Here is a 13679-nt window from a genome sequence, read left to right on the forward strand (position 1 = left end):
TATCCTAAGGGATATACAACATGATGCTGTTTTATTAGTAAGATAGGGACTGGAAAGGACAAAAAGAAAAAAATCAGAACAGGAACTAGTAATTCTTCATTGAGAGAGAGGGGGGAAAGCCATGCAGAAAGTTTGGAGCTTTTTCTTAAAGTCAATGTGAAATTAGAGAACCTACAATTGAGTTCACAACTGGAAAGGATTTTAATACAAAAGAGGACTTTTCTGCAAAACCATTAGTGAAGCTCAAGATTAACAAACTGACCCACACAGTAAATGTGACAAACTTCTCTGAACTTTGATGGGGTGGCGATGGTCACTTTGCTTCTAAGCAACTTAAATGATTCTATGATTTCTTGGGGAGCTTTAAGAATTGCATCCCACAGGTTTATTTCCCCTTCTTTCTTTAAGCATGAATCAGTTACACAAACTCCACAGCCTGATTTCTGCTCCTTTGTCAATTGGGACAGCTGTTGAAACATGTTGATTTATTGAAGCTTTCCTTTTACTCCTCTGTGGTAGATGTTCTCCAGAAGCAGTTGCGTTATTCCTGTGCCTGCACTTCAGCATTTCCCTAGATGAGCTAAATAGGAATCAGGCCAAGTGAGCAACACAGGACGGGCTCAGCTGGGCATCCTTCCCCACCCAGCCTGTTTGCACCCTGCAGTTTCTGTCCTACCTGCCTGCACAGCAGAGCTGGGCAGATGCACAGCTCAATCCCACTCCCACCTCAGTGTCCTGCTCTGCTGCACAGTTTGCAAAGCACAGCCTCTTCCCAGCACAGGCCAGGTCCCCGCAGCCTCTAGGGACAGAGGCTCAAACCCAGACAGCATGAAAGTTCAATGGTGCCATAAAACACAAGAGATAGGTTTGAACTCCTGGATTTTAAACACAAAGCCACTTCCAGCAGCTCTCCATCCCCTTGGGCCACACGCCAGACCTTGCAATTCACTGCTCAGCACCGCCTTCCCAGGAGAAGATGGCTGGAAGTGACATTACTGCAGTGCCTCCCTCCATCCCCAGGAGTTAATCGGCTCGGTGACACCAGCAGTCACATCCCTTGTCCTGCCAGCCCTGATGGATGCCCTGTCTGTCACACTCGCTACATCTGCCCGCAGCATTCGTACCTGCTGTGCCCTGAGCAGGGGCAGAACCAGCACAAGGGTGATGAGTTTTGTTTCCAAGCCACATCCTGGGGCAGGAGTAAAGCAGAAGCAGGTATTTTTATATCCTAAATCAGATGTTCAATACCTTTTTTTTTTTTAATCATTGCTTTTTTTTTTTTGCATTCCTTTAACAACTTTACTCTTTTTGTGATGACAGCTCAGAAGGGTGGGTGGGAAATACCCCTTCAGTGCTGCTCCATACACCCCTGCTTTCACTCAAGCAGGGCCAGGCACAAACAACTCAGTACAGTAACAAAAAGAAACTACTTCAATTCCTCAACTGTCCCAGGCTTTTTCCTTGTGATCAGATTGACCAGCTGCCCAGCCTGGAGAGGAAGGAGTTAATTAGTAATGTCACAAGATGAGCACTTGGGCCATGCAATTACCATCTCCTGCTAGAATACCTTGGTGAACCGCCAGCATTAATGGAACCAAGCACTGAGCTGAAGTCAAGACATTTATCCTTTGACATTGCTCTATTGCAACAACTTTATTTTGATGATACCAGATGATTAATGCTTACAGCCGCTATCATTTCCTTTGATAGATTTTGGGGCTGTAGAGTGACATTTGCTCAATGCACCATTCTTGAAAAGCTGCACTCATCATAGCGTAGAGGAGAGAGATGCTCCTCGCATCCAGTCGTTGGCAAGCAGACTCTCTGCAAGCTGCAGGTGGCCAGGAGAGTTACTTTGAGGAATATGGGGATGCTTACGGAAAGCCTTGCCTGGTAAAGGCTGCATGGCGAGAGGAAGGCAAGTTAAACAGCCAGTGTTGTAAGAAATGGCAAGAGTTTGTCTTATCCAGTAGAAAGAGAAGAGACTGTTGATTACAAACATAACAGCCAAGAGCCATAGCAGACTGCGCTGTTTTGCCACAGACACATTGGAAGATCAGATCCCAAGCTGAGACTCTCCAGGGCTGAGTTGCAGCCATACTGAGCGCTCACAACCGCTCTTGAAGCCAAACAGCATCCAAAATCAGATCGATTAATCAGTAAAACAAGACACAGACAAATGTCTTAACCCTAGCATTCACTAATGGCAAAAAAAAAAAAAGCCAAAACCACACAACTTGGAAACCTTAATCTTAACCTCTGTTCCTCCAAGTTCCCCCCCCACCTGTAACATGAGGACAAGAATCATCTACCTCACCCAGCTGCTGCAAGGTTTTCCTAATCAATCAGCTCATTAATTCATGCAAAGCATTAGATAGACAGCAGATGGATGGCTTTACACAATAGCCTTTTCTACAGTGAAATATTTCTACTTAATTCTCTGCCGGCAGCTGCCTGCCCACTCCTATCTCACCGGCACAGAGCGGTCCAGGCTCACGCAGGGACACCCACGAGGTCCAGAGCAGTGGGGTCTCCCTTAGACCCAAACAGCACCCGGGGCCACGTGGGATTTCCTGGCTGGAGACACCCTTTTCACAAGGCTTCTTACAGATTTGATTTTCATCTTGTCATATTTAAAAGCTGTCTCGGGAGTGTAATGATTTTAAATTCACTCACCGCCACAGTCAATCAATGGAGCAGCGGCGGCTGCTAGTGCCTCGCTAGCAGGTGGTGATGAATGGGGCTTTCGAGGCTGCATCGCTCGCCTCCGAGCGAGAGGAGAGCGTGGGCAGAGGGTGGGGAAAAGCAGCAAAGCCAGAAACAAGAATTAAAAGGAAGAAACGGGGCGGGGGGTAGGAAAGCCCAACCTGCTCCCTGCAAACTTGGGACAAGTGTTCATCCGTCCCTGGAAGGCACAGCTTGGAGGGAGCAGCCTTGGCTTGCATTAAGTCTCCCTGATCTGTTATCATCCTATATCTTAAACAAACCAGCTAATATATTTATTACAAATAAGTGCTAACCCCAACCTTGGCTTGTGCAGAGGACCAGAGCCCTGGCCGCCAGCCTCCACCCTACACGCGTGCCCCTGACCCAGCTTTTTTTTCCAGGAGGAGCCGAAGAGCAAACACCCTAGCGCGGCTGTCAAGAGCTTGTCTTCCCTCGGGACAAAGTGATAAAGGGCGCAGCGTTGAGGGTGTTATCCCTCAACTCTTCCCATGCAGAAGCAGACAGACACAAGCCCCGCTGGACGACACACAGCACCCTGTGCCTTCCCCAGCCCCGAGCAGCTTCGGGTGCCAGCAGCAGAGAGCAGCAGCCCTGTGTGCTCACAGCCACCCCAGACACCACAGAGGGATAGGGAGCACCTGTGAGCTTCCAGGGAGGGGGAAAAAAAAACCCCAAAACCTCCCCCAAAAAATCTAAACGCACACAAAAATGCCCCTGCTTGAGGGAGCCCAAAGGGCCTAATCCTGCTCCAGCATGCTGCCAGTCACCCTGCTCTACCGAGAAAGAATGCTGCTCAGCATTTGAAAGGAGCCCCTTCACATCTGGGCTCTTTTTCTCCCTCTTCCTCCAATTACAGGGTCAGGTCAGTGCTGTGCAGCCTGTGAGCATAAAAATATTCATAATAGGGAAAACTGGTATTACCAAAGAAGCTGCAGTTCACGGCGTGAGCATCACAGCTGGGTGTTACGAGTCTCACAAAGCAGAGAGGGGAAAGAGTCAAAAAATGAAACCCACCACACCAGCAAAATAAAAATAAGAGGCAGTAAAAATAAATTAATGATGTTGGTCCAATTTGAGCAAACACTAATTAAGAATGTGTAATTGAATTAATGCATTATTTAGAAACCCCAGCAAATCCTGAGCGGGGATATAAATACATTATAGGGCTCCTTCGACATCACATGTATCTCACGCCTCACTACCCACAACTTATTTTGATGTCACCAGAATCTCTGGATTTATTTACATCCTTGTCACTCACTATTGTTTTGCATTTACCCCATATATCTATATCTTCTCCCCTCAATTCCACACACCCAAGTGCTCCATATGGGGCAGTGATGACCATTTGATAAGTCAAAGCTGTGTAATAAATTAGCTCAGCTCATCAACCACTTCCCCTGCCTATGCCTAGTAGCCATAGGCCTGGGTCCAATTTGTTTAAAGCCTGGAAAAACATCAAATACCTCATTAAAAAACAAATCTATCTTCTAGAAATACTTTTTTTCTACAGCTTCAAGTGTCAGTTTGCTCCACATTACACTGGAAAAGGCCCCACACAAGCAGGATCTAAGCCTGCCCCAGAATAGGTCGAGAAACCGATACCATCACACCCTGGAAGAAATAGAGGAAAACAGCATCTCAGGAAAAAGGGGGGGGGAGAGAAGAGTCAGCCAGCCCCTCAAAGGTTTTGCAGCATATGTTTGTACCCATGAAAGGTCCTGAGATATTGCATTTGGAGATGGGACAGTTTAGTAGTGCTTTGGGTATTTATCAAGAGGCTTTACATACATTATTCTTCCTTCCTTCCGAACCCTTCGCAGCGAGGCTTACGGTTCTTACTACATCTGCGTTTCTAGGAAGAGATAGGAATACACCAAAAGGAAGGAAAGAAATCCAGTGAAATTGTTTAAAACCGCTAAAGACACTTGTAAGGAAAGCAGCATTAGAAAATAACACGGATGAATCCGAGTTCACACACGCATATATAGCTCTAGGAAAGGGAAAAAGAAGCAGCATTAAAGTCTCTTGTACTTCGATATGAGCATATACTGTAGCAAAATATGTATGCTGTTTATAAAACATATTGGAAGACTTTTCCCTAAAAGGTGCCATATAAAGTATAAAATTTCATTACCTCTGCCTGTCCATTTTATAAAGATATACACAAACAAGTTGCCAAATCTGCCTGCAGTTTAACTCCATTAAATCCAATGAATGAGTTTGGCCCACAAAAAACTGCACTTACTGTAATAAAGCTAAAAGCAGCTGATACAGTAAAACACATACATTTCCATACACTTATTCCTGCTGATTTAAAAATATGAGTGAGCTACAGAGATTGCCCTTGTCCAGCTCCTAAAGAAATGCTGAAATGGGGGAGAAAAAACACCACCAAACCTTGGAGTTTTGCCCTCCCGCTCCCCCTAAGCGCAAAGGGGAGAGGGGTGGGAGGACGCCAGCGGGGATGCGTTCATTTGGCTTTTCCCACCGAGAGCCCTAAACACGTACAACGTGTGTGTTTGGACAAAACATCTGACGGTTTGGTCCCCGAGTTGGGCAGGACCCCACCCAGCAGGAACAGGGGTGTCAGGTCCGGACCCCCGTCCGGGGACACCCGCTTCTCCCCCACTGGTACCCAGAGGGGAGAACGTGCTCGGGCTCCCAGGGCAGGGACGGAGGATGCTCTGCTCCCCGAGGCAGTTGGCCACAATTTCGTTTGTGGAGGGCTTTCCTTGTGATCAGTGGTTCTCCAGCCACTGGGTCATCTTGAATTATACCTTGAACCTTACATTGCATGGGGGACCATGCCAGACAGTACAGAGGCCGGACCCAAATGACAGATTGTAAGCCTCCCCTGACTGATAGGGGGTCTTTTTGCTTGTGGAGTTGTCTGTTTTTAAATGCATGCAGCTTTCTCTCAGGCTGCTGTCGTAACCACACCAACTCTCACCTCCACCTCCCCAGCCTCCTCCTGTGTCCCTCCAACTCCCTTACACAGGCTGATACGCACCCCGTGCCCTCAGTGTCCCCCCTCCAGACCCTCCTGCCCCAGCTCCTCATGGTGCACAGAGGCTCCAAGTCCCCCTCACCTGGAGCTAACTCTCACAGCTCCTTTCTTAGATATTTATTATTATTTGCTCCTGCTATGGGGATGTCTCAGAGACCTAGACAACCCTTGTGCTAGGGGCTGTACATATATTCACCACACCAGAAGCCAAACTACACCTCGCATATAATTTCATGCTCTTCCTCCTCTTTCTCCGCACTGAGTCCCTGCCACTGGCTGCCACCGCTCTCCTGGGGGTGTAGCGGACACGGGACCAAGGCTTGGGGTCTCCACTCCAGCCCCTTCACCCCAAGGTCCCCTTTTGGGGACAGCTCTGCCTCCTTCCTCACCCACAGTTTGGGGCCACACACGGCTCCATAGCTGTCCCACTAAGCCTCGCTCAGGTCCTGTCGCCCGGGCCCAATTTGCTGCTGACCATCAGACCTCCATCTCACCACACCCAGACACTCAGCCCCAGTGCTGTCCTGCCATCAGGCTCACTCAGAGTCTCTCCAGGCCCTGAATTCATAACCCCCCCCAAAAAATCCAGCAACCGTACCAGATCATGCAAAACACAAAGCTCGAGGCTGTGCTCCCACCTCAGACCCCCTTGCAAACCCTGCGGCAGCTTCCCACGCTCCACCTCAAAGCCTTGCCGATGACCCCACCAGCTGCCTCCCACCCCAGAGAGCTCAGAAAGGCACAGCCTACCTGCAGCAAGCCCCCAGCCCCACGTCCTCTCCTCCCAAGGCTCCTCACTGCCCTGCAGCAGCTCTTTCTTAAGTCCCTCTGCTCCACCAGGCTTCCCAGTGCCCTTTGCTGAGAAACCACGTAATCCCAGGCTTTTGCTACACCTGGAGTTAATACCAATTCATAGCCAAGTGCCAGCAGCTGGGAGGCTGCGGGCTTTGCTGTGCTGCTATGGCTTTTCTTGGAGTGAAATCCTGGCCCAGGAGCAGCCAGCAGGGAAACTCCACCCGGACCAGCGTGGCTGGGATGTGCCTGGCTGCTGCTTTCCATGTCCCTCTGGGACCCAGGGCTTCACTGACATAACCCGCTTGCTTGTCCCCAGCACATGCAGGGGGAAAATAAGCATCAGAAAAAATTGCCCAAGGATGGGGTTGAGACTCTACAAACAGGCAGGACAGCACTGGGCTCTCCAAGGCACGGACCGCGTGTCCTGTCCCCGTCGCAGCTTCTCCAACCTCAGTGCTACATCCAGAGCTCGACTCGGAAACCTCCGAAGCACTGGCCACGTCCTTCTGTTTGCACGCATCATGCAATCCTATATTTAGCATATGATGGGAGAACCAAAATAAATAATCCATAGCTCATAATAATAAACCTTGCACCTCAAACAAGCCAAAAGCCTGACCTTTCACAGTTAAGCCATCCTGGTGAGAGGTTAGATCTTGTGTTTTCTGATCATCAAACAGGAAAGCATTAGCCAGACAGGGAGAACAAGCTCTTATCTAGACCTGATTTCTCTCCCCTCCAGGGGATCCTGTAGGATATTTCAGTTCTCTCTCGCTCTCTGTATGACTCTTCCCTCCCCCAGTTGCTTGAAATCAGCCAAATTCACAATCTAATCTGGCCGGCAGTCAAAGGGGAGAAAAATCAAGTCCTAATGCAGTGACTACTTTGAATGGGGAATTGAGGCCAATCAGAAAGGCATTATTGATCCCTGCTCGGAGCACCTCGGTCAGGGAGGGGAAAGCCACGGGCAGCCGCAGAGCTGCCCACCGCAGCCGGCCGGGGCTGTCCTGCCAGGCCTGCAGCTTTCCCAGCACGCTCGCCCGGGCTGGGAGCCGGTGTGAGGGGGGCGATCCGGCCCTATCCGGCACAAGTTCCCTACCTGTGCGTGCAGGCAGGGAGAGCACACGCCAGCCCTGCGCCAGCACCGGCAAGCACCCACAGCGTGCACTAGCCCACGGCGTGCACTAGCCCACGTGTGTGCGAGAGCGTGACCCGTGTGCTACCCACCGCCGTGTGTTTGTGCGCAACCACTTCTAGCGTGCATCGCTTTGGAGTGGACCCATCTGCGACAGCAAGGCTGCTACACCAAACGGTGTGTGCATGCGTGTGCGCGCAGCAAGGGCTACATGCATTTAAGCAGCGTTAGTGCGGGGCAGCTCTGCGCGGGAGCCAAAGCGCAGGCTGCAGGGCAGGGAAGGGGGTGTGCGTGTCCGTGTGTGTGTGTGTACCTGTGGCCCCCCCCAGCTGCCCACCTGCACGACTCCCAAGCACAATCCCCGCAGCAGGCAGGGGAAGGCAGCGGGGTGGCTCACCCCAGGCTGCAGGGCAGGTTCAGCAGAGGACGGGGAGCAGCCGGACGGGACCGGGCTCAGCTCTGGGCATCCCTGGGTGAGATCCCGATGACTTTGGCCCGCCTTAGCGCTGACTACACGTTCTTCTGCCTTATGTAACCGCAGCAGGGACGTAGCGGCGAAGGGGGGGGACGGAGATCGGGGGCAGAGAAGCCCCCGGTAGGGTAAATCTAGACGCCAGGCCGAGGCAGTTGCATTGCCACCGGGTGGGCTCGGCCCGGTGCGGGGCAGGTCCGGCCGCCGGTGCCGGTCCCACCGGGGAGCTGCCGCCCTGCTCTGTAGGGCCAGGACACGGCTCCCGCCGCGGCGTGCAGCGCCGAGCACAGCCCGGCCGGGCGCCCCGAACCGGCTGCCTCCCTGCCCGGAGGGGGCTGCCCCTGGGAAGGGGCTCAGCCCGGTGCCCCAGAGCCCACCCCCCCGGTGCCAGCGGGACGCGGGGCGGCAGTACCGGGGGGTGGGGGGGGTGGGGGAGTCCTGGGAAGTTTGAGGAATCCCACATTTTGCAAGGAGGCAGGAGGGAAACATGGTCCCTAAAAAAAAAAACCAAAAAAACACAAAGCCACGCGGGGTCCTGGTGGCTCCTGTGTCCCCCCCCCTCGGGCTGTGCCTCCCAACCTGCCAGCCCGGGCACCGCGGGGCCGTGCGGCCACCGGCACCTCCTTACCTGCCGGCGTCACGTCTGCTGCTGCCTGCCCGGCTCCGGCTCTTCTTCTTCTTCTTCTTTCTTCTTCTTCTTCTTCTTCCTCCTCCTCTTCCTCCTCCTCCTCCTCTTCCTCCTCCTCCTCTCCTCCTTCCTCCTCCTCCTCTCTCCCTCTCCCTGCTGCTTGGGGCTCTTTATGGAGATTCATTCATTCATGCCTTCCCATCGGTCCCTCAGCATTTCCCTGCCTCCCGGAGGCAGAGCGTGTGACGCCTCGCCCCTTTCCAACCACTTTCTGCTGTCACAGAGCGGCGCTGCCCCAGTCCGGACTGGCGGCCGGGCTGGGACACGCGTGGGCAGCGCCGGACCGTGGGAGCGGCCCCCACCGCGGGGTGGGGGGCGGACGTGGGCACGGCACCGACCCGCCCTGGTGGGAGGGGGGGGGGGCTACAGGCGGTCTCTGGAGCCCGTCACCGGGGCGTCGGGTCGCCCCCAGGGCTTTCCGTGCTGCTCTCCGCCCGCCCCATCCCACGCCACGCCGCTGCCCATCACCGCTCGCTCCCAGCCGGCCCTTTCCCGGCCGCTACCGAGCAGCGGCTGCCGCGGAGAGGGCACGGGTGGGCCCGCACCCCCCGGCCAACCTTCGCCCCCTCTTTCCCTCTCTGCTCGCCGGCCCCCCCCCCGCTCCAGCCCAGCCCGTCCTTCCTCCCTCTCTTCCGCTGCCTCCGCACCCGCGGCAAAACCGCATCCCGCTCCGCGGAGCGCTGCCCCATCCACCCGGCTTACAAAAGCGCTGACTCAAGCTGCGAGAGAAGCGGCTGAGCCCGGCGTGGGGAGCCAGGGCACCCCGGCCAGCCAGGCACCGGCCCCCCCCCCCCCCGGCCGGTCCCGGCCCCCCCCGGCCGCATCCCGGGGTCCCCTCGCTCCTCCAGGTCACCGGGCAGAGTTCATCCCTGCCCCAGCCTTCCCCAGGACCGGGGGTCCCTTCGCCGCCCAGCGCTGCCTGCCCTCCCGCTGCAGTTCGGGGGGGCTGGGGACACGCTCCCGGCCCCCCCTGACAGCACCCAGCTGCCCAGTGCCCCCCGCTGCCTGCACAACCCGCCAGGCCGGGGTAAAACTGGGGGGGTGGGGGGTATAAGCCCTGCAAGGTGCCGGGCAGCACGGTGGGAGGTGCTGGGGGGGGGTATTTTAGGTGCTAAACTTCAGGGGGACTACCTCCTCTCTGCACAGGCACGGGGTTATTCTTTCTAACCAGGCAAGGCGGAAAAATCCGCTTTTTCCCTTAAAGACACGGTCGGAAATTGGAAGAGCAGCGTCTGGGTTTAGGCGCTGCCGGAGCTTTCAGAGCGACAAACCGTTAATTTGGGGCGAAACCCCTTAAAAATACTCCCCGAAGGGCCCCGCCCGCTCCCCGGTGAGCCGTGCCGTTTCCACAGGCGGTACCACCCCCCTTTGCAACGTTGCCATCAATTTCTATTAATGACCGCTTTATTCACCGCTGCAAACTTCTAAATATTTAATACAGTGCAAACCGGCACGGAAACGCACGGAGCTAACGGGAGGAGGCGAGTCCTCGGCTGGGGAAAGCGTGACCGGCTCCACCGGCTGAGCCCCACGGGCCCCCCTGCCTCTGCCCCCGGGGAACCTGTTGATATCGGTCCGTGTCCCCCCCCTCACGTTCCCCTCCCTCCGCTGGGCTTTCCCGGGGCTGCACATCACAGCCTGGACGTGGGCAGCATCGCGGTCCGGCACAGGGACCCCCCCCCAAGGGAAGGAGGGGAGCGTCCCAGCCCCACGCCGGGGAACGGAGGGGGTACCCCTCCTCACGCCGCCCCAGTTCCCCAGCCTCGGCCGAGCTTCATTAAAATGCAATCAAGAAAATTCTTTGGCAACTCCGGCCGCGGTTTAACAGCGGCTCCGCCGACTGGCGAGTGCGCCGGTCCTCCGGGCTCAGCCTGAATTTGGGAACTGAGACGGAACTTTACGGCAACATCTGTCATTATAATTAAAACTACAACACACCCACCGGGCAGGAACACGCTCCCGTCCGTCCCCACCACCCCTTTTTTTAAAAAAAAAAAAAACAAACCACAAGTGAAAGCGACTCAAACTCATAGACAGGGTCCTGCCCGCCTCCCCCCGAGCCATCAACGCGACGGCAGCAGTCCACCGGGCGAGGATGCGGGACCGGTGCCGTCCCGGAGACCGGCTGGATGCGGTGTCCCCCCCCACCGGAGCACGGACAGCCCCCCCCCCAGCCACCGCCGCCCTCGTCCACTAATTTTCTTTAATTAAAGCTCTATGTGCGACACGTTTCGCGAGGACAGAAATAACCGGTGAAGGAGCGCATGTGGGGAGGCAGGTCCAAACTGCCGGCGTGGGTATGCGGAAGGGATTGGGGGGGGGTGCAGGGGGAGCAGAGCCGGGAAGCGGCTCTAGCACAGCCCCCACCCCAAGGCCTGGGGCCTCCGAGGTTATTTGGGGTGGTAGGTGAGAGCCCACACTCCCCCCAAGCGCTCCGTGCGTCCCCCCCTGCCCCCGGGGGGACACCACTGGCCCCGGGGGACACTGCTACCCGCGGGCCCGGCTCTTTTCCCCCCCCCGAAACACAGGGGCTTCCCTCAGGCAACAGTTGCAGGGGCTCCCCCAGGGATGCTCCGGCTCGGGCGCGGTGGGAAGACCCCGAAGGGGGGATCCCCCATGGGCGCGGGGGGGGGGGGACACGGACACACGGGCCGGGCGGCCGACGGTGGCTCCCCCGGCTCCGCGTCCCCGATCCGGCCGGGGAGAGCCGCTCCGGGCCCGACCTCCCTCTCGTACCTGGGCGAAAAGGGTAGCAGGAGCGGCTCCAGCCGAGCCCAGGGACCCCCCCACCCGCGGAGGGGAGGGTGCTCCGCTCCCCCCCCTCCGCGGTCCCCTCCCGCCGAAGTCCCAACCTGGGCTGCAGCCGCGAAAAGTTTGGCGACACGAAGCGGCCACCGGGGGCTGAGCGGGGCTCGCCGGGCACCCGCGGCTCTCCGGGCAGAACCGGGCACCGCCGCGGCGGGGAGACACCGGGCGGGGGCCGCGGGGGCCGGGGCTCGCAGGAACCGGGTGCGCGGCAGGGGCGGGGGGCTCAGCCCCGGGGCCGCGGGGCCGCGGGGAAGGGGAGTGGGGGGGGTGGTGGTGGGAGGGCTGCGGTGGGGGCTGCGGGGGCACCTACCTGCTTCGGCAGCGGCTCCCGGCTCCCGGCGGCGCGCCCAGCCCCGAGGCGCGGTGACGGGCGGCGGGCGCACCCGCGGCTGCGGCTCTCCGCGCCCTTCCAGGCGGGCGGACCGGGGGCAGGAGGCGGGCAGGGAAACGCAGCCGGAGCCGAGCAAATCCCAACGCTGGAGCCGGCTTCCGAGAAGAGAAGGGCTGCAGCTCCTCACTGCGTCAGGCGGAGAGAGCCCTGCCCGTGCAGGCGGCGCCGGGCAGCGCTGCCAGGCCCGGGGGGCTCCCACCGGCACGGCTCGGCTCGGCTCGGATGGGGTGGGATGGGCACGGTTCGGCTCGGCTCGGATGGGATGGGCACGGCTCGGCTCGGCTCGGTTCGGCGGTGCGAGCCGGGCGGAGGTGTGCGGTGCGGCTCGGCTCGGCTCGGCCTAGCACGGTCCGGTTCGGTTCGGCACGGCTCGGTTCGGCACGGCTCGGTTTGGTTAAGCCTGGTTCGCACGGTCTCCGTGCGACCCGGCTGGGTCCAGCCGCGCTGTCACGGCACGGAGCGATAAGCGGCTTGGCCCGGAGAGCCGGGCTGGCATCGGGGGAACGGGGGGGGGGGGCTGCGGGGGGGGCCGTGTGTGTGTGACACTGCGTGTGTGACACTGTGCATGTCAGATACTGCGTGTGTGACACTTGCATGCGTGTCACACCGTGTGCGTGACACTGTGTGACACTGTGTGACACTGTGTGTGTGTGCAGCACTGTGTGTGTGTGACACTGTGCGTGACACTGTGCATGTGCACGGCACTGACACCGTGTGTGTGACACCTTGTGAGAGTGGGAGGGTGAGTGTGTTGGGGTTTGTGAAGGTGTGAGTGTGCACGTCGGGGATATCTGCCTCTGTTTGTGTGTGTGTGACACTGCTTGTGTGTGTGTGTGGTGACACCCTGGGGGGTGATTGTGTTGGGGGGGGGTGTCTGTATGTTGGGGGGTATCTGCGTGTGTGTGTGTGTGTGACAGGCCACGGCACGGACGCAGGAGCCTGGGTGTGTCTGTATTTATGCACATGTCTCTCTGTGAGCCCATGTGAATATCTCTGGGTGTCCCCATGTGTGCATGACAGCCCCCCCCACCCTAAACCTGAACCTCCATGGGTCAAACTGGGCCCAGCTGGGCAGCGCCAGGTGACACTGGGAGCATGGGGGCTGGGGGGAGCTGGCTGGAAGAGCTGGGACAGCGATGGGGCTGGGCCAGGACCTCTGCCCGCAGCCCCCCCGGGGTCCCCAGCCCCTCTGCTCAGCCCTTCCCAGGCATCCTCCTGCCCCAGGCCACCCCTGACCTGACCCAGAGACTGCCACCCCACCTCCCCATTTTTGTTTTTTTTTATGCTGGTTTAGCAACACAACACACAACTTCAGGGTGATTAAAGTGTGGCTGGCACTGAGCCGGCCCTCGGATTAGAATTGCTCTTCTCTCCCCCCAGGCACTGTCTTTTGAGGTAAGTGCTGGCCGGTGCATTTCTTGTGATGACCCAAGGTGTCTCAAGCCATCTCCAAAACCATTTCCAAGACTGCAAGTCCCTCTTGCAGCCCTGCAAGGAGGTGGCAGGGGAAACAGAAAAGGTGGGGTGCAGAAGAGAAATTTCACTCCTTTCAGTTTAATAGCAACACCACTACCACCACCACCACAGCCAAAAAACCTGAAGCATGGAGTAATAGAGCTGGGAGACAGCCTGGGAACAGGCAAGCCATGGCCC

General features: G+C 57.2%; 1 protein-coding gene across 2 annotated transcripts in view; it reads right to left on the minus strand.

The window, feature by feature from the left end:
• Positions 1-12479, minus strand: part of ELFN1 (extracellular leucine rich repeat and fibronectin type III domain containing 1) — a 109653-nt gene extending 97174 nt beyond the window's left edge. Inside the window, exon 1 of one of the 2 annotated variants that reach the window (XM_052773044.1) lies at positions 11946-12479. The gene's annotated coding sequence lies outside the window, so the exon portion shown is untranslated. Of the gene's footprint in view, positions 1-8767; positions 9140-11945 lie in introns of those variants that run through there. The other variant, XM_052773043.1, reaches the window with a different exon arrangement.
• Positions 12480-13679: the final 1200 nt, after the last annotated feature.

This window comes from Harpia harpyja, chromosome 21 (genome assembly GCF_026419915.1).
Source record: "Harpia harpyja isolate bHarHar1 chromosome 21, bHarHar1 primary haplotype, whole genome shotgun sequence".
In the NCBI taxonomy this organism is placed as follows: Eukaryota; Metazoa; Chordata; class Aves; order Accipitriformes; family Accipitridae; genus Harpia; species Harpia harpyja.